This window comes from Dromaius novaehollandiae, chromosome 5 (genome assembly GCF_036370855.1).
Source record: "Dromaius novaehollandiae isolate bDroNov1 chromosome 5, bDroNov1.hap1, whole genome shotgun sequence".
In the NCBI taxonomy this organism is placed as follows: Eukaryota; Metazoa; Chordata; class Aves; order Casuariiformes; family Dromaiidae; genus Dromaius; species Dromaius novaehollandiae.
The window spans coordinates 51,570,636-51,591,914 of record NC_088102.1 but is presented as its reverse complement, the minus strand read 5'-3'; the positions used below and the strand labels follow the sequence as shown (position 1 = coordinate 51,591,914).

Here is a 21,279-nt window from a genome sequence, read left to right as displayed (position 1 = left end):
ATTTAACTACAGGGAACTTTATTAAGAAGGTTTAAAAGATCAGAAATTGAATTTAATGGGGGATCAAAAACATGTATAAGGACTTCAAACACTTAAAAAAGAAAGACAGTTCTGTGAGGTCGGTGTCTCCTGGTGTCTCTGTGTCTTAAGGTCTAATAAGGTATAAACTCTGAGTCAAAATTTCCCTGATGGTTGAGGTATAGTTCCTAATGGTGCATTCATAAAACCAGATAAATTGTCTTTTTTCAAATAACATGGTTGTGCACACACTACAGCCACATTGGCAGGCTAATTGCAGTCTCTCCCTTCTACTTATTTTCTCCAAATTTGCAGGAAATTAATATCTTTAAGACTTCCGTCACTCTCGCTGTCTAAAAGAGGCCAGCTGGTTCAAAACTTTTGGTAAGGGATAGGCATGTAGACATTGACACATAAGGAATTACTTACTTCCTTAGAAAAACAACCTAAAAACAAGGATTTAAAATATGAAGTGTCCAGTGATTATTGGAAAATGGAATTTTTAAAACTTTGCAACACCTATATTCCTCCATTTGGTCAGGCTAACTCAGGTCTGGCAGATAACTTCACTGAAGCTAATGAGATATTTCATATACTCAAAGTTGAGCACATGTTTACATGCTTTGCTGGACAGGGCAAGAATACTTTCTGCCTTGCAAGATCAATCTCTTAACTGCAGGAAACTTTTCTACCTAAAACAATGGAATAGTGTATAAGTAAAGAAGCTGAAGAGGACAATTTGTACATGTTTTATTGTCATCCTCTCAATCAGGTGCAGAGCTTGACTGAGACTTTCAGATCCAGAACAAACTTCCTAAGAAAAATCAGTTCCTTAAGTGGCTATTACTTGTGATAGTGCTGATATCTCTACGTGATTCCAATATGTGTCACCTGTCTGCTGGTCTGAAAAGATGCGTAGTAAGGACCACAAGATTATTCATTGTTTTCTTTCTTTCCTATAAAGGAGAGATGCTAGGCAAAGTAATGTGAGGAGAATGAGGAAAAGTGAAAAAGCTGTCAATTTGCTGGTACATAACATAATAAATGTATTGCTCCACTGTGCTTAATGGGAGAGTGCTTGAACTCAATCTGCTTAAACAAACAGTAATTGGGAAATACTGCATGAGGATTAAAGTTGTCATGGTGCCTTGAACAAACTGCACAGCAAAGACACAAGGTAACACTTGGCTCCCTGCCTCAGGTGGGATTTCAAAATAAACTAAAAGCTTGCTTTGCAAGCATCAGTGTGGCAGAAGATAAACAGAAACTGCCAAGCAGTGTCCTGAACTGATGGGTATGTACCAAACTGTTGGTTTTTTGCCTGAATGGAATTTCTGTAAGCACCTTTTCTTCAAACTTTGTGTGGTGGTATTTAGTGGCAGTTCCAACTGCATCAACAGTGGAAAGCCCATCAGGAAGGTTCTCTGTATTCTAACCCAGAAACTGTTTTTTCTAACATCTTTTGGGGAAGGAAAATGTATAGTTTTCTGGGACAATTCAAAGTTTCTTTTATTAGGTTTATATATAATAGACTCTCGCTCTGGTCAGTGAAACTTGGCATCTGCACCTGAGAAGTCTTGTGTCCCACCAGAACAGGTGACCAGCAAACAAAAGTGGCTTCTTCTTTTCAGCTTGAGCAAGTCCCTTAATACCTCTGTGCCTCAGTTTCCCATCTGCAAATGTTTACTTCCCTCAACAGAATCTGAGGTTGATTTACTTTTGCCTCCTGCTGAATAAGGCTCATAAAGACAAAACGTTACTCAGTGCTAGTATTTGTGGTGCCTACATTTCCTGCATAGGGACAAAAAGACTAGTACTATTTTTAGTGAGGGATTTTCTTTCCATTGTCCCTTTCTCTGTGAGGCTATGTTTTCCAGTGCTATTTAGCACAGCTTTTTGTATTCATTGACAGATTGAGGGATGAGTGTTGGTTTCAATTAACTTTTATTAATATAGATCATACTACAGGCAAATTCTTGGAGCCTTAGTAAGATAAAATCCCCTATTATTGTTTGCATTGAGCATTCAGTGCTTGGAATAAAATGCCATGAATAAATTGGCTAGATTTTTGTGTCTATTTCACAATAAGACTATTTTATGTAAAACTGCATTGTTTCTGGGAGTAATGTCATTGAAATAAATAGCTAAATGTGCCTGTTTCCAAAGAAACAGCCCCTCTTGAACTTGGTGAATATTTTCACCTTTGTTTTGGAACTCTGCTCATTTGAGGTCCCAGGAGTCCCTCTTGCACTATCGTAAGTCAGTCTCAGGTTGTTCCTACCTTTATTTCATCTTCAGTATATCCTAGCTTTATTTCCCCTAGAACTGATGGATAATATTGAACTATTTCAGGTCACTGTCATTTAGAGAAGTCTGAGAATAGTAAGACTAACTTTGCTGTCCTGAATAGTCAGTAATGTTTGTTGACAGAAATGCAGTTGATGAAGATTTAAGTCTCTGCACAGATACAAAAATTAAATCTCAATGACTGTGGCCTAGATTTTCTGTTAGTACTTGCTATGGGGTAGAAAAGTCAAGACCATGGCAAAAGTCTAATGATTAATATGGAAGGTATGGGAGAAAGAAGGATAAGGACCTCTGTAATCTTGGTTATGTTCTGCCACTGATTTACCATATGGTGTTCAGAAATTCACTGCTCCATTTGTTTCCTCAATTTACTTATTTGCAAAATGGAAGAATTCTTCCTCTTTCCCACAAGCTGAACAAGAGCTTTGGCATGTGAGATCTTCAGCTGACGTTCTAAAGGAATGTAAAGTTGTTTTTTCTTTGGGTTTTTTTGAACACAATTTTGATACTCCAAAACAAGTTGGGAGGCTCAGGAGCAATTCTGTTTGTCCATCTCTGGTCTCTATTAAAGAATACAGAGTACTTGAGGAGAAATATGAATCAGCTGTGGATTAAATACTGCTGAGGACATTTGACATCACTGAAGAATCAATGCTGTATCAATAATAAATCATTTAGCTGTCATGTTGCAGCAGGGGTACATCGCAGAGGTGAAAGGCAACACATAATACAAGGAAAAATATATTTTTGCTTTTTCATGGACACGGAAAACTCTTTTTTAGCCAATAAATTATGTTACATGTGCTCTCTCCACAAGTGCTGTTTTCTTTATATGCAAGACTACATCTTTCTGCTAGTTGTAGCAGGAGCTCCCTAGCTAGCGTTCTTTTTAACCTTGGGGATGGAAGTGGTGATAGCAAGGACAGGGAGTTTTCCTGGAGTGAAGACCACAGGCACTAACCTTAATGTCTCTGGAGTTTCTCAGTAAAGCATGATTTAAAGGACTTAAAGACTCCTCGCTAAGGATGCACTTCTCTTTTTGGGGGTTAACCTTTCCTTTGAACTGGAAAAAAACAAACCAGAACAATAAAAACCACACTTAGGGTGAGGTTTGCCCTGGGATTGTGAAGTTCAGACTGTCAGATAACAAGTCTGGTGCATAAAGAAGCTTGAGTAGTTTTAAGTTTTTGTTTTGCCTTATTTTCTTGAACAAGCAACACAGATGAAAGAAGTCTATGTTTATAGCTGAGAGAAATCTTCTACCGCAGGTCACACCACAGATGATGAAAAGTAAGTTGCAGGCAGATGAAGGGATATTTCACTGCAGACATGTGAAAGGTTCTTCCCCTCCCTGTTTCCTCTCTCTTCTTTCATTGATTTCTCCTGCTCCCATTGAGCCCTCACTGCCTAGCACGCAAGCAGGATCCAATTACTGTTTTTTTTTTCGTAAGGCTACTGCTCTACAGTATCATTCTATCAAGTAATTTGCACCTTTTCTGTCTTTTCTGTGGTAAGGACTCTCTCCTGTGCTCCTGCATGTGAGTCACCCCATGGATAGTTTTTATTTCAGTATTACATGTCTCATCCAAAGCCCACACACGTCAGAGGAAAGGCACCTATTAACCTAAATGGGCTTGGAGTCTGACCCCAAAATACTTTTCTTTTAGGAGATAACCAGTGACTGGAAATACAACTCCCTCAGGCAAAATTTTAGAGGTAGTCACACACCAACCAGAACCTCTCTAGTTCAGGCTTCCCTATTTATGTTTATATAAAATATGTATATATATGTATGCATATGTATGTGTATATATGTATATACATTTATACATTTAGATGTCTGTGGATGTAATTATACATTTGTGTACGTATTTGTATTATACATTTGTGTATTTGTAAATACATAAAGGAACTCATACAGACCTGTAAGATTTGTACTTTCATACTTTGCTGTTTTTCGAACTGTTTCCAAAACAAAGGTAGCTTTTCAAGATTACCACTGGCTCTAGTTGATACATTATTTCATATTATTTGAGAGAGTCACCACGTAGCTGCAGTAACCTTGGCGTTACCTGGTAATATACCAGAAAGTCTAACAGCACTCCAGGAGTACATCACTCTTGCTGTTCTTCTATGTGAAGTTGTCATCTCTGGTTTTATTTCCTTGTGGGGCTTTAGCATGTGATAGAACAAACGTCCCAAATTAAATGTAATAGAGGGTAATTCTACAGAGTTATCCTGGAGTCACCTAGTTCGCATAACCGTTCTGGTGTCACCAAGGAGGCAGATTGGTCTAATGGGCAGCACACAGCAGATAGGAGAACTGAATTTTATTTCCTGCTCTGCCTTTAGGTAGAGAACTCACTTGGGCAAGACTCTGTGCCTCAGCTTCTCCAGCTGTAACATGGGGACAGTGTTGCTCAAGAACAGGTGGATGTCTTCCTTCTGCAAATCAGGGTTGGGAGCATTCCTCTCTTTCCTGGATGTCTGCTCCTCCTTTTCCAACCTCGGAATTTCAACCAGGCAAATTTCTGTATTTGTTCAGGATGTATCATAGATCAACCACAGTGACAGTGAGAGAACTACTGCTCAGGTGCTACCTCATCACAGTGCACGTGCATAGTAGGTCAGATACTACTCCTCAAAAACGCATAGTCTGGGGACTGTATGATGCATACTTTGTGTGCCAGTACCACGGATCTTTGGGAAAAACTGTATGGAAGAAAACAGCTCCATTCATTACTGTTCCACCAGCTCAAATGAAAATGGCACCACAAAGGAACCAAGTTCATCTCTTCATCTCAGAAGCTGGAGTTCAGCTTCAGATCTCTTCACTCACTTTCCGCATTCCCTGTAGAAATTCAACATACGTGTTTCATACTGTGAGTCTGTCAGAGCTTTATGTATAGACCAATGTAGTAGAGAATTTTATACTCACTAATTCACACTATTTCACTGGTCCACCTTCAACAGACCTACTAACACTCAACAGAAATTTCCTCACTTGGGAATGTCTGATACATCCTTAAAGTTGTTTTTTTCTACATAACAAGGCTCTGTTACAGGCATACCAGCCACCTAATTATTAACCTTGACCTTGGGAAAAAAAAGCAGAGTACGTTTAATAACAACCCCAGTGAGCTGAGGCAGCTTTGCAATTATGTTGCATAATGTAGTCATGAGAAGAGGGTTACCAGGGAGATAATGGTAAACATCGGCCTTAATTCTGTCTGCAAAATAATTGGAGTGATCTCCCGTTGTGGCTGGGGTAGAGAAGAAAATTGGATGGGTAAATTTCCAGTTACCACAGGTGTCAGCAAAACAGACTGCACTTTACCATTGACCAAATTATTTGCTGCCTCTAAGTGCTATAGGTATGAATTGTCCTGCTTCCTCTCCATGCACACAAGTCTGCAAGTAAGCGTTATTTAAATGGAAAACTGAGCATTGGTTGCAGCATAACTGGTATTTCTTTCCACCCTACATCTTCTGTTTACAGTGGCCCTATCAAACTGCTCTGTTTGTCAGAGTATTTATCATACCTGACACATTTTTAAACAGTGTAGCCCTTACAGCCCTCATGGCCTTGTCCATGTGGGTTTAAATTATCCTAGTACAACTCTTTTGCCTTCACGAGCTTGCAGAGTATGACCGACAGGGGAATCTGCTCCTGGCAGTTCCCTGTCACTCTGCCTCCTTGCTCTCCGTAGCTCTGAAGCACCTGGCTCATCTCTGGAGCGCCTCCACAGCTATTGGCAGTGCCACCTCCCTGCTCGTGCAGGGTGTTGACACAACATGTGCATGCCAAAGTAAGAGCTAGGATGCAGAAGGCTTGCTGACAGGGTGTTCGGTGCTTTCCCACCCTACTTGGTCACCATCGGTTGCTGATACTTGCCTCTTTGCTATTGCTGACAGAAGCTCTGTGTGGACTTCATGTCAGTGCACGCTCTGGCTGGCTGGGGGATGCAGGAGGCACCGTCAGGCTGGTGTTGCCCAGAAGAACAAGAGACATTTTGCTCTTGAGCACACTCTTCCCTAGAGCTTTCCCTTCTACTTTCTTAGCCCCTTTTGGGCCCTTTAGATTCCTTCACTGATGTCACCTGCTCAAATTATCATCATGAAGCTGCAGCTTCTCTTCCTGATCAGCAGCAACAGCAGCAATCCCTGACGAAGTCTGGGCATATTTGCCTGTGTTTTATGCTCCATCTAGAGACTCCACCTGGGACCGGCCACCTCTGTTGTCCCATCTTTGTTACAGCTCTGCCTCCAGATATACTAGGCAGTAAGTTCTTCAACCTTTAATTATATTTAAATCAGACATTTAATTCCACAACCTTAGGGTCTGAGCATTTTCAGATTAAACTGTGGTTTCAATTCCCCATTCCGTTTACTCAGTTCTAGAGCTAACTAAGCACACTTACACATACATAATATAACTAAGTGCATATCACCATGCATATCAGCTAGCCTCAACTGATTCAGAACTGTAACGCAGAAAAAAGGGTTCCATCAAGGTCCTGAAGTGGAATTATCCAGCACCTCCTGTTAATCATTAGGTGAAAGTAGGACTAGAAAGTTGCCTGTCTTTTCCAGCATGAAGTTTCTGCCAGCTCTGCCACTGCTTCAAAGTGTCCATGGAGAAGCAGTGACCAGTGCCATAGTGGTGGCTATATAAATTGCTAGATGCTAAGAGGGCAGCACACAGTATTGGGAGTGCTGGCGGTACATGAGGGAGCTGGAGAACCAGTGCGCAAAGGCATGGTATGCATACTCTTTCCAGCGCTTGCAGCTCGTCTCTCCCAGTCAGTTTAGTCAGTTTGTGAGCTGAAGTCCTGTTGCCAGGACAGGGAGTTCCTTTTTTCACACAGCAACCAGCCACCTGGCTCTGAGTGTTACTGACTCCAGACAGACTTCTTGTTCTCTGCTGTGGCTTTCCACCAGCTCCGAGTAACCTCAGCACTATCAAACTCTCTCCTGGCTGTGAAACTCTCTCCTGGCTGTGAAACACAAGCCCTATTAGGCTAGGACAGCATCCAGCATTGTAGTACTGCTGTACTCTCCCTCTGCACTTCTCAATAGATCTCTCTTTATGTCAGCCACACCTGTTGGCACAAACGCATCTTTTATAGCCGCTTTCTCCTGGCCCCCTCTACTACCCGATTAGAAGGCTGTCAGCAGCAAGGCCATCACTCCTCCCGCAGCTTCTGACAAGTCTGGACACTGCTATACTGCTGCAGAAGATTAAAGGAGTCTTTCCTTTGTATTACCCAGTGGCAGTGTGCTAGCCAGAAACTAATTCCCCTTCCTGATGAATGTGTATGTGGAACAACTAACAGGCTCTGTAAGCCTGTCTTCATTCCTTATGAAAAGAAACACACTCATTAGAACAGAGCTGTCTGATACACATTTCTCCGCTATTTCCCTTTTACCAAGCCTCAAGAGAACTGCAGTTCCTGAGAATTAGAGACTTCGGGGGGTGGAGGTGCTTTCTAGTAGTTATGACAGGACTGAGCATCAGGAATCCTGGATTCTTTTCAATGATTCATTTAAAAGTGATGGTGATTGCATTCCCTCTTCAGTGATTGCTTTTTATGCTGCATATTCTCTGAAACTGAGAAACAAATGGGTGTATAATTCTTTTACCTCTAGATCACTGGTTCAAATCTGCTGTGGGCTGGTGGTAACAGAAAGTCATTGTACTCTGAAGGTTCTTTGGCAGCCTGTGTGAAATGAGTTGGCGAGTGACAATCCCGTACATTAACTTTACCACCAAGCATAAAGATTACTGGGTAGTACAAAAGAAATGTTGCTTTAATCTCCTGCAGCAGTACAAAGGTGCTCAGATGTGTCAGGCACTGCCGAAGGAGTGATGCTCTGAGGGCCCAGATCTCAGCAGCGTCCTAGGGTGTATCTGAGCCTGAGGTTGGCCCATTAACTTCCAAATTCTGGCTGCATTACGCAGTAAACCTGACTGATGGAATATGCAGAGGTGAAGCACAATTAAATTAATTTATTATCTCTAAATTCTGTCTCAGTCTCAAAGAAATGAAACAAGCATGTACGGACTATTTAAAGCTTGTAAATTCTCTTAGTGTCAAATATTGCACTGGCTTACACTGGTGTAAATCTGGAATAATTCCACTGACATATAGAAAATGTAAGGTCAGTAGAGTTGACTAGATTTACACAAGCGTCATCGAGAACTTTTTTTTTGCCATAAAGAATGAAAGAGAAATGTTCTTTGAATTCTTGACCCCACTATGCAAATGAAATACTGGATCTGGATACTCGTTGAAACTGATAGAAATGTTTCTGTCTTAGATCTCTCTCTCTCTGTTAATCAAAACAAGCCACTGTAATCAGCTCCGATTCTAAGTCTATCTGTAAGGAATAAAGTGAACTTAGAAAATGAAATCATTTAACACATTATTTCCTTCCTCATTTCTGTGCCGATTGAGCTTATTTCACAATTTCTCCTCCTTCTGCAGCTGGGTTATTCTGCAGTCTGAAAGGGCTGTTAGTGCTGTGGCAGGGCGGTAGCTTGACAGGAAGATACTGAATGTTCCTGTTTACTAGAGGGTTCACTACTTTTAAGATACCACTTTAGAATCAGAGATTTCTTCATTGTCTTTTTGACATCCGACTTCCTATTTCCTTTACTACCTGCTGAGTAGGAAACTTGGGACAGATCTAAATGGGGAATAGTTTGCCTATGCCATTAAATTGTACCAGCAAAATACTTGTTTTGTAGCCACAGCCTTAAAACTCTTCTGCTGGAAGAGTTTATTCTAGCCTTATTCAGGTGAAACAAGCTATGTTGGCAAAAGTGCAGTTTTACTGGTATAAACTATTCTGTGCTAGGAGCTTTTGCCAACACTATTGTGTCGATCAGGCATCTTTTCTTCTTGCACCTTGGCCTGACACAGGTGTGCCAGCCAAAGTTTGTAGTGTTGACTTAGATTTTGTCCAGACTAGAGTGTGACCAGCCTTCACCTGAGCCAGACTGGTAGCAATAGATAAACACAAGCGTCGTAGAACTCTAATCCTCTTTCCCACCCGAAGTCCTGCAGAAATTACATACTTTTAACTTGCTAGTTTATGTTTGGTAGAAAGGCTGAATTATGATCATTTTAAGATAATACAAAATCACTAGAATGTAAAAGTAATGTTGTCTACATTGAATTGATAAACCTTATTTTATAGATTTAAGGCGGGAAGTTTCAATCTAGGAAGATTTTTATTAGTAACATTGATTTGGAGAATTTTCTAAAGGTATTTTGATAAAGATATTTTACATAATAGGAAATGTAATAGTTAAATACCCAGTAGCCTGGACAGAGGAAGAATATTTCCAAGTTGGGACGACTCCCCTAGTATTTCAACTATGATTATGAATAATATGATAGTTTGTCATCTCAGTATATTTCTCTTTACTTTCTTCCCACCACCCCGTGGGTGTTGCACAATTAATGGAAGTGTCACTCACTAGATAGCCATGGAAAACATGTCATTTTAATTCAGAACCTGGGATTAGTTTTGCTTTCTTAGGAGACTGTCCAGTGAGATTCTATAGGTGCATTCTGCACTATTGGCTTTCTGCGACTCATTTAAAGGTTTTATCAGACTTTGTCCACTAATTGATTTTTTTCTTATTGTCTTTACCTCTCTTTTTAACCCTTCTCTGTTTTTGAGAATTCACCAAATCACCAAGCATGAATTTCTGGATGGACAAAAATTACTCTTCTCAGGGAAGGGGCACCCTGCATTTTTCTAATTACTTCTATTTCAAATAGATTTCCCGTTAACTACGCCTACAGGAAATAAATGCAAATCTGTTATGCATCAGTTTCTTGACTAAAGTACTTTGCATTCCACAGCTAATAATAGGTGATGATTTTCAATCGACAGCTTACTTCCTCCCTAGTGTCATTTATGGAAAGTGTCAAGGAGAAAACTGTCGGGGACAGCAACATGTTTGCGAATGCAGCTGGCCTGGCTCGACTTCCTGCCCGGGCGGCTTCCTGCAGACCCCCAGCCGCGCGGGGCGCCTCGATAGGCCGCCTCTGCGCAGATGGCTTCCTGCGATAGCTCTTCCTGGTCACCGCAGCTCGCTGGGTGCAGCCTCATGCCTCAGCAGCGGAGGTCTGATGTCTGCAAGACATGTTGCGTGTTGATTCTTAAGCTGTGGTTCAGTCATTCACGCTTGGACCTTTCCGTCAGAAATTGTTAGAAAATGAGGGAAATGTTTGCTGCGCGCTTCTCCAATTTCGCCCAACAGAGACGTTCAAAGGGGTTAATGATTTACACCTCACAATTTTCTGTATTACAGATGCAAAAATATAGTATACAAAGCAATAAACTGAGGTATGGAGCAACTTAATAATTTGTTCCAGGGGCTGCATGAGCAGAGGTGGGCTATGAGCCATGTTACTCAGTGTGATGTGGTAGCCAATAGCTTATATTTCTTATTTCTGCTATGCTTTCCTTTGATTCTCTGGTAACACCCCCACCCTTAGCTTCACCATTTTAGGTGAAGGAAAGTAGGACACACTGCTGTTGCCACAAGTCTTCGTATCTTTACTCCCGGAGTTTCTTCCCTCCTTGTGTTCCTGGTGCTTTGCAAGCCAAATGAAATGCAGCATGGGACCACTTCTTGTATGCCGCTGTAACATAAGCAGACAGTTAGGGCTACAAGTCTTTTGTTGACATTGCATTTTTACATTAGTAGTCTTCACACAAAGATGCTATTTGCTGAAGTAAAATGTAAATGTAGAAGAGGCAATTCTGTTTCTGTGTTGGAGCAGAAATCCTACTAGAAGTCTGAACATTTATTTCCCAGCTGCAGTGACCTGACCAGATTTTAGATTCCCAGGCAACTTTTGGCCTCAGCTACAGTGAAGTGGGAGAGGTTGAATGCACATCACAGAAGAATGTGGCAGCGCAGAGGGATGTAGAGGATTCAGCCCAAAATGAGATCTTGCAGAGGAATGATTTCAGTAAGGATAATCAACCTCAGCTGAGAACAGGAACAGAAATGCCCTGCAAAAATCCTACACTGCTGAAACTTAATTGCAGTTCTTTGAATTTGTATCCAAAACGTCAGACCCTGCCTTTTTTCCCCCCTACCCGTACTGGGGGGTAAAGGATTATCTCTGCAAATAAATACTGCTCAGTACAGTGTTTTGACTTCCTTGTCAGGAGTAATTCCTGGAGTTATCTGAAGGTTCTTAAATGTACTTCCGAGAAATGAGTATGTTGGCAGGTTCCAAAGAAGTACGCTTTACACAGTACTGTGCAGAAGCAGTAAATTACTGTTACTGTCTGAAGCATTTCCTATGGGGGGCTTTGGAGCTGAGTAGACCTGTGTAGCTGGAGCTCTTCCTCATTTACAGTGCTGATGAGAGGCAAGCCCAAGTCTATAGATCCTGTCAGTGGCTTTTAGTACAGAGGAATGAGACCCCCCCTGCCCCAACCAGCAAGTTAAAGCTGCTAAGGAGTATTTTTAATTGTTACCAAGTAGATGGGCTCAATTGCTAACTAAAATTGTCTGGATTCTTACATCACTGAGAACTAAACCTGTATCTTGCAAATCTTTCCATTTTAAAGAAACCATTGGCTCACATATTTATTACAGCAAAGAAAAGGGAGAAAAGGGAGAAAAGGGAGAGCATGAGACAAATTCCTACCAAAATCAGCAGTGGCAGTCAGTTTATGACAAGGAGATTGTGCCAATATATATCCCACGGAACCACTATTTACCAAGACTGTTTCATCTTTAAGGTACTTTGGGGGTTATCAAATCACTTCCCAGTCACCTTGGGTGAAATTCATTCTATCTTCAGACATTCATGGTTTATTCCCATAAGCTTAGTAGTAGCTGCTGCCCTCATGTCTCTTGCACAAATAATAAAACCCCTTGATCCACACAAAGACTCTGTGCCCTACTACTATGCTTCTGCTATGGCTTAGAGGGAAATCCTCATTTGGAAAGACTTCCCAAACAGCTATTCTATCAGTGGTCACCTGCTTACCGGGTCTGAAGGATTCAAGTGACAGGATTTTGCCCTCAATATGAAGGCTGATTTCACACTTCACGAGTTTAAAGTGAGTTTAATTGTGCTCTCTGTTACACCTTTAGTAACTCTAATATGTAGTTCATCCTGATTCTCCTTGTGCAAATGCCAATGTTTCATTAATCTAAGGACAGCCATTTTACTGAGCAATGGAAATATTTGAAAGTTTGAGGATTTTTCTCAGCTTGAATTGGAACAGGAAGCCTAAATGTCAGAAAGCTGTTAAACACACACACACACAAAGGTTTCAGCATATTGAAACAATTTGTTTGAAATAATTTTGAAGCATTTAATTTTAATCATAACTTTTAAAACATGTTTTTCTGTAAATGAGGTTCTGTTTAGAAAATACTGAAACAAGACATATGGATAATTTTAGGTTTTTGAATAGAAAATTCCTACAAGCTGACTCTATATAGTTTTAAATTTTAATTTTGATGATTTGGCATATTTTGGGAAAGATTTTTTTAGTAAAGTACCTTTTTCTGTCTCTAAAATAGAGATATATTCATTGCAGCACATTTATTCCTGATTCACTACAGTGGAAGAAGAGGTGTGGTAGAGCTCAGTATTTATTATTGCATCGGGTGCATGAGCTGTCTAGGAACAAACACACAGAATCCTGGCCATATTTGTTTGCCTGTACCAGGCATAATGACTCTGGTTCTGAATTACTTTCTTTCTGTGCTCATACAGAAATAGAGAATTAGAGCACTTTTTATGCCTTCCATATTTTTAGGCACCTGAGAACTTAATCAAGGCCTGACTGTAAATTAGAAAAGTCATCATCATGGACCAGAAATCACTGTTTTCTACCCAGACCTTATTCTCCTCTCTAGCCACTCCATCTCTGTCCTGCATCTGATATTTTCTCCTGAAATATTCATCTGGCATAGAGCCCATATACGAGTGTTTCTAAGCCCAGAGGAGTCTATAGGATAGTAAAGTGGTCCACAGAGGTGGAGTCTCAAGAGAGAACTGGGCTCCTGCTCCTATTTTAGGAAGTTACATAATGCAGCAGACAGCATCCTATTAAAGCAGCATTCAACTTAAAAACTGCATTTCCTAGAGGTCTGCCTGGGAAAGTGAAACAGGAAATGGGAGCAAAGGTCTTCTCTAAATATACCTGGATATAGAAGGTGATTTCTAAAATGAAAGCCTTTCTACTTCTGGTCATCTCAGCACTGCTGTTGGGAGACGATAGAAGCCTCTGGATTTGTTGATGTGGACTGTGTAGAGGCTGTCCAGTTTAATTACTTTGCTTTTTGGTTTCCCTTTCCCAAAAAGCATTGGTCAAAACTAGAACCTGTGGCCAGTATTGCAAAGGTGGTCTCCAGGCTCATTAATGAGGTTTGGGTTCCCAGCTTTTGAACCTTGAGCCATGTTTACAGAGCCCTGAACATCTGCCATTAGCTTCAAGGTTGAAGTTTGTGCTGAAAATCATGAGTCTGAGACCATAAAATCATGCTGAAGTGGCTAACATTAGTTACCCCCCAAAAGAAGTACCAGAATCAGCAGATATGGTTAGCCTTTTTAGCCTTAACTTTCTAGTGCTAAGAGATGGTCCAGACCATAGCCCTATGATCCAGAGTTTTCTTTTAAGTCTCAAAGTTCTCATGCAAAGCTCAGAGCTAACTGGATCTAGGGGGGCTGTTAGAGCTTCTTGCTACTTCTTTGCATAGCACTTTACATTCACATACGAAGAAGAAGCCCCAAAAGTTTTGAACTAATTATTCAGCAAGGAAAGTCCTGTTCCTCTCATCACTCACTGAAGATCTTTTCTAGCTCAATATGCTGTATCAGGCTTCTATATGATTGTTTTCTGTTTGTTTCCATAGCTAATTAACTTGATACTGAACTGGGCAAAAATCATAATCCTATAGCTGTCTGACCAGTTTGAATGTGTATTTTGTTTTGCTTGCTTGGATTTCCCGTCCCTATGCAACAACAGTGTTTCTTTGACAAATATGCTCAGTTTTAAAATTTCGTCATCTTATTTTCTAGGTCGTTTCCCCTTTTTTAAACTTCGTGGAAAAAGTAAAAATGACTCAGTCCTGCTGGCTACAGCTCCAGCAAGGTAGATTTCCTTTTAATAAAAACCTCATTTTTCTTCCTAATAAAATATTTACTTTGTTGGAGTTTGAATGATTATATGATCGACGGACAGATGAATAGACATACATAAAGAAGTGCTGTGAGGGACAACTAATCCTGAGGACTTTCCTCTCTTGGCCTACATTTACCTGAAGCCTATCAGCTCTTGCCTGCATTGGCTTAGAGATGAGATGACACACCTCATAAGACAACTCACCAAAAGCTTGGGGGAGCTTGAATTCCTGGCAGAAATCACTAAGTTTATATGCACACATTAATAATAATTCTTAACACTCTCTTTTTCACCTTCTTTCTCTGAAATTTTAGTTTTCTAGCAAGCTGCCTATTTTCCTTTAATTACACAGCAAAAACACTTACCTTCAGTATCCATGCTGGACTCTTTTATCACCGTGATATTTATTGCTAACTGACCCATGGAACCTATTCAGCATATAACCCTCTTTTTTTTTTCCGTTTGACTACAATCCATTTCCCCTGTGTGCATGTGTTTCTCTTGCTCCCTGTATCTCATCCCATCCTATTAGCTCTCTGTGCTGAATAGCCTGTTCCAGGACATCAAACTTTAATTTAAACAGAAGATGATCAATAAGCTTCGCAAATTGCCTATGGCAACATCAGCAGTTTGAATCAAAGGGTTTTATAGGTAATTTAAAGGGCATCCTCATTCGCCCCCACAATGTGGTATATACCTATTGCTTGCTTTGCCAATTACAGCTCGGTTGGCTGAACAAGAGGAATAAGAGTTTCTTCTCTACACCCAGCCTGGCAAATGGTACACGACAGCTACTCTGGGTATCTTTGATAGTGTGTTTTGAAACCACAAAAGGCAAGCTGTCACAGAAAAACCTTTCTAACTCACAAGACTTGTTTAAAAAAAAGCACATCAGAGCTAAAAATCGGTATCAACACTAAAGAAATAGAGATGTAAAAGGAAAATACCCACAGTACTCAGACCAACCCTACTCTTCTGGTGCTGTAGCTTGGGACCTTCATATATTTCACATAATAGAAGAGAGACTGTATTTTGATCTGCTTCTAGAATCCTGCCAGTTTGAGTCCATACATCTTAGGTAAATCTGCAAGGTTTATGTCAGAGAGTTTGCAGAAGAAAAACTACATCCGTAACCATAATTTTGAAAGTTATTTATATCAAGTTGCATGCCCACTCATCTGCATGATGGTCTTTTAAGTTGCAAACACATTCTTATTGAACTTCCTTTGAGAATACAAAGACCTAGTTTGAATACATGTTGTGAAGAAAATGAACTAGTTAGATGGACTGATTTCCAAAGTAAAGCTAATACCTGCCTGACACATATATCAGTTCCTAGCTTCCCTCCACCTTTAGCTTCTGTACTAGCAGCAGATGAATATTTAACTGGGGTATATACCTACTGCATTTACAAATCTGAGCTACCAGCTATCTTTGTTAGAAAAAATATTCCAGCTATTACTCTGTAAGGGAGAGGGGAAGGAAATGCCATGGAAATGTGTGTCAATCAGGGAATTTGAGGCTATGGAGGAGGTGGCTGCCAGCCAACCTACAGGAAAAAGTGAAAGGTATGCTCTTAAGGAGTTCTGCAGACTTCATGAGATTTTGTGTTACGGATGTTGATAGTTCCAGTAATCTGACTGAGAGTATCCCATTTGCCTTCAAACTTCTTCCCAGCTTGCACAAAGACTGGCTTTGCTTTCAGGTATTGTGACTGTAGGCCGGAAACATCTATAGAAACTGGTGGCTTTGGGTATATAAACGTAGGGAGTTCCCAGACAATGCAAACAGGGTTTGCATCAGCCATTTAATTTACTCTTGCCAGAGGCCTGCTTCTCTGTTGCCAAAGGCTTCGTTCTCCCTTGCCAGGGGCCTACTTCAAAGCAGTAGCTACCCACCCTTTACTAGTCCAGAGAAAACAGGCTGCTTCCTGGGCAGGATTCTGTATTCCTCCTCCCTCCTTGATCACTTTTCCTGGGAACAAACATGAACGCGTTTCCCTGCTTCTACCACGATTTTGTGCTGCAGAGGTCAGTTGGATGTCATAGCTGACTAGAATGGCTGAATGCATTTTTGGGTGCAAGACAAGGTTGGGGAGATCTCTTGGATACCTGCTCTAAGTGCTGCAGGCAGTTGATCCTAGACAGTAGGAGTAGTCAGCAAGAAAGGGAAGCCCTTAAGGGAAGGGCTAGCAGTATTTGTTTGCAGAAGTCTGCGACAAGCTGCTAGACTTTGGTAATCCAAGCAGCAAAGGGATCCTGCAGAGGTCATAGCTATAGAAAGAGCCTTACAAATGGTTCACAGCAGAAGGAATCAGCATCAAACATGTATTGCAGTGATCCAAATGGTGGAGGGTACCTATCGGTAAAGGTCTCTGGCGTGTGTTTCAGAATCATAAACATTACACTCTATTAGCCCCAGTAACACAGGGAGCCAGTAAGGCCCTTGTAAGGGGGGATATATATTAGTAAAGGCACTTAGTTCCTAGCTGGCTCTGGGTCGGAAATTACACAATGGATGTTGAAATGTTGGCTTGTTGAAAAGTTGTCATTTGAGTAATGGATGCTCTATTTCCTGTTTTTGCTGAAAGCTAAAGCAAAACATAATTAGCAAGCGAGAAAGCAACCTTGGCAGCCAAACAAAAAAAGCACATTTTGGGCGCCTGAGCCAATTAAAATTGTTTATGTAGCCCATGAACAATATTTTTCTTCAAATCATTATAACTGAGAGAATTCATCATAACACACTCAGACATGCTTTTCACAGACCTGATCCTATGCCATGCTGCGTGCCTTCGGCTCCCAAGGATGAACTGCGAGTGCACTGTAATAGTCAAGACTCTTATGGGGAAGGAAAGGGACAAGAAGCCTCGCGCCTGAGAGTGGAAGGCCGGACTCCTCATTCTTTTGATTCTGGGTAGGATCCCAAGCGTAAAAGAATGATCTGTTTTCAGGTCAGCTTCAACTGTTCTAGGGAAAACTGGGGAGAAATCTGAAAGCAACAGGTGGTAAAAGGACATTTGAGGTTTCATTCTCAAGATTTCAACTGTTTAATCTGAATCCAACTTTAATTTGCCTTCATGATTGAAATGTATATTAATTTTAGATCACAATCTCTTTTCTTATTCTAAAAAGTCATAGTTTAATAAACCTGCACAATCTACTTTTAAATGTTTGAATCCGTATCATGCTTGATTCTCACATGGATGCTCTGAGATGAAGGTCCAAATGATATAAGGTCTGGCTTTCCTTCTTGCTATATGAGAAAAGAATCCTTTAGGAAAAAACAGGAGGTGGACAAATATTACAGCTCTCTAGTGTAATACTCATCTGCTCCTCTCATAACATGTTATTGCTGTGCTTTCCACTTGTCTCTGAAGTCTCAGCTTTCTTTCCTGGATGTGCAGTCACTTTATGTGCAATATTTTAATGGGTTTTTATGCATTGGCCTTTTTTAACATTTTGGTTATTTCTGAAGCAAATTTAAACCTGGTTGCGAAAACTATCACAGCCCTTTGGTGAAGGCTGTACATGTCCTGAAATAAAGAATTGTGATTGGATCGATACAGAGGATGAACAATATTTCTACTGTGTAGCCCATTGCCAAGCAATAACCATTGAGCACATACGCATGCAAAATGAATACTGTCTGGGTCCAGACTTGCCCGGAGTTGTATTTTTCTGTAAATGTGTTTTGCTTGCTGCCTATTTCCAGCCATGCTCAGTGCGGGGTGTGTTTTTGTGCGTGTGTGTGTGTGTGTTTATGTTATCAAGCATAGCCTGTTTTGTTTAGGGACTTTCAGAAAGAAAAATAGATTGGGTGTGACTTGCCTTGGGAATGTTCTCAAAACAAAACCTTGGGTGGGTGTTCAGTCTGTTTTGACTTGCCCTTGATATGAAGTCTAGAGCACAAATGGGGAAAATGTACTCATAGATCATAGCTGCTGGAAGCAGAAATCCTGGACTCAGGCTCTAATCCCTATCCTGGACTCAGACTCTAATCCCTATAGAACTTAAGTGCTGGGGAAAAACGAGCAGAAGGAAAACTGAATCATCTGAAAATACTCCAGGGAATGTCAAAGCAGTTACTGCTCTTCGCTGCTGAGTTTGGGTTTTAGGGCCCTAATGTATGTGTGTGATTTTCACTGACTTCAGAACCCCCATGCTTCAAACGAGGGATTCAGTATGACAGTGGTAACTGCAGCATGCAAGGCACAAAAGGGGAAGATGGAAAAAGACAGGGTGTTAGTTCCAGTACCAGAGGAACACTGAAAGAAGCTTGTGTACGAGCAGATCTTGTGCCTTTCTTTTGGAGTTAAATACACGTCTTGGCATTTATTTAGCATTAGCAGCCTATATATTAATGCTGGAACCATGCTGTGCTGGCAGAACTGATGCTGCACCTGGTACTCAGAAGCTGAAAGCACTAGTTATATCTGCACAGGTCTGTGCCTGTTCTCGGACGAGGAGGAGTTTCTGTGCTCATCCAGCTTTAGTCATAATCAAAAAGAGAGGGAGAGAACTGCAGGGAAAAGATTCCCCTCTCTTTCATGTAATTATTCCCAGGCTTCTTCCATGATAAAAGGAATATAAATATATAAATACACAAACTTAGGTAAAGAGAATAATTAATCAGTCCCTCAGGATGGGTTGACCTGGGCACTGAATGGCCAGGAGCAATACGGGAAAGGTCATCATAGTGAGACTAATTGTAGAGGGGAACAGACACGAATGGAGCTGTCGTGACTCAATTGTGGACACACCAGCATGGGACAACGAGAAGGAAACAGGCATTTCTAATGGTCATGCTGCAGCAGGGAAATTTGTCAAAGTTTGTGATGTGTTGGGAAAATCACGAGGTGGCTCTAGGAAAACGTGGAGCGTTGATTGTTATAACTGTTTTTCTGATTCGTACGGGTGTTGCTAACTCTGCTGCTGGGGAAGGGTCTGAGCTCAGCCAGTGCTGAGAACTCCTGTTCCCACTTCAGGCAGCGAAACTGAAACCATTCACTCCCTTAGGAATGATCAGGCCTGAAGTGTTTGCTGACATAAGCAGTGGCACGGTTGGTGTTTAACATGGTGTGAATCTGCCACCTGACGATGAAGTCTCCCTGGCATCTTCCAGTTCTTTTGCTTCTCACAGAAGCATGTTCCTAGGTCCTGAAAAGAATATGTCTTTACTTTGCTGCTGCACTGTAGAGCAAAAAATAAAAAAGGCAGTGTAAACTATTACTACTTCTGTTAACCATTGACTTATGTACCAAGAACTGTTTTGATCCAGGCAGCAGGTGGAATCATTTGGTAACAGTTGTGAATATAAAACCAGTGATGAAACATGAAGTACAAATACTTACTCGATTAAACAAGGTGTTTCTTTCTATGAAATGTATTAGGCCAGAGTGTTTCTTGCAGTTTTATTGGAAACATGTATGCCACTGAAACAGTCTATGATGGGGTAGAGAAAGGAGCAGCCTGAGAAGACCACACTAGCCTAAAAAAAATTTTGAATACAACAATTGCATGTCTGAAAAGCTAATGATTTGATCACATTATTGCTGTTGTGAGGTTGTGGGTTTCCTATTACTGTCATTGTGGCATTAATACACTGAATCAGCATCCATTAAAGAATAGAAGGAAATTAGGACAAAAGCCTGTTGTTTATTCAAGGTTGTGTTTTATTTATCCTCTGGCTTTTAAAAGCCTCTTGTTTTATGTGCCTTCTGGGCACAGAGGCTTCAATTTAAAAACATCACCACTAAAACAAACAACCAAACTGACAAAAGTCATCTCAGGGAGAGCAGCTGAGATGTAAAAGCAACTCACTACTCATGATGCCCCTTGAGGTAAAAACCTTCCGCTGAGGTTTGAAGGCCAACGACCAGCGGCCACTGGTCTGGTGAAGAGGAGGTTCTTACTTTAGCTCTTTAGAGTTTATATCTGTGGACTCTTCACAGTCCAGGCTCCTGAGATGGAGCTTAAAGGGAGCAGGAGGACTGGAGTATGTGACCCTCATATCCTGCAGTGTAGCTAGGCAGTGGGTGCTTCTGTACATGGTGAAACCAAACAGAGTTTAAGGAGAATGTAGAGACAGAAGAGCATATATTTTTATTTCTGTGGGCTGATGATGAGCATAAACAGTTGTGGGCTTTTTCCCCAGGCTATCTGATTTTCCAGCCTCACAGTTCAAGGCTCACATGTTTTCCTGCTTGTTACCCATAGTTAAAAAACACCAAACAGCAAGATGTTTGAACATTCCAAAATGGCCCATTTACAGGTTTTTTTGCTTTCCATTTTGTTGTATTACTTCCTTTTTCTGATCCAGTGGGGACTGGCAGATGGACGGTACTGAAGAGAGGCTCAGTTCAGTAGGAGCAGCTATTAAAATTCTCCACAAGCAGCTTCTCCTTCATGCCCCTGCCTGGTTAGGCTGTGCCACCTCTGTTCTGGGGAAGAGGAGAAAGCCTTTCTGGCCTTCCTTCTCATGACCCCATCCCACGCTCCCTGGCCACGGCGCCAGCACCAGCTGGTGGTCGGGGGCCAACTCCTGGTGGAGGACAGCAGTAGAGGCTGTGCTCTTACAGCAGTGAGAACCTGGGGAGTCCTGCTAGTAGCACTTTGTACGTCCAAGAGACTAAGTTACCGAAGAAGAGCTACTCTACCAAGACAACAAACAGTCTGAAGCTCACTCGCTGACATTAATCATGCTAGACAAAAACTGTAAAAGCATCTGAGAGCCTCTTCTTTGGAAAGATATTAAATGTCATTTTCAGAAGAC

At 41.2% G+C, this 21,279-nt stretch overlaps 1 long non-coding RNA gene across 1 annotated transcript in view; it reads left to right on the top strand.

The window, feature by feature from the left end:
* LOC112983112 (uncharacterized) overlaps nt 1-18,037 on the top strand; it is a 41,859-nt gene extending 23,822 nt beyond the window's left edge. The window contains exon 4 of the long non-coding RNA XR_010389433.1: nt 17,272-18,037. This is a non-coding gene — a long non-coding RNA (uncharacterized LOC112983112). The remainder of the gene's footprint in view (nt 1-17,271) is intronic.
* The last annotated feature ends 3,242 nt before the right edge of the window (nt 18,038-21,279 follow it).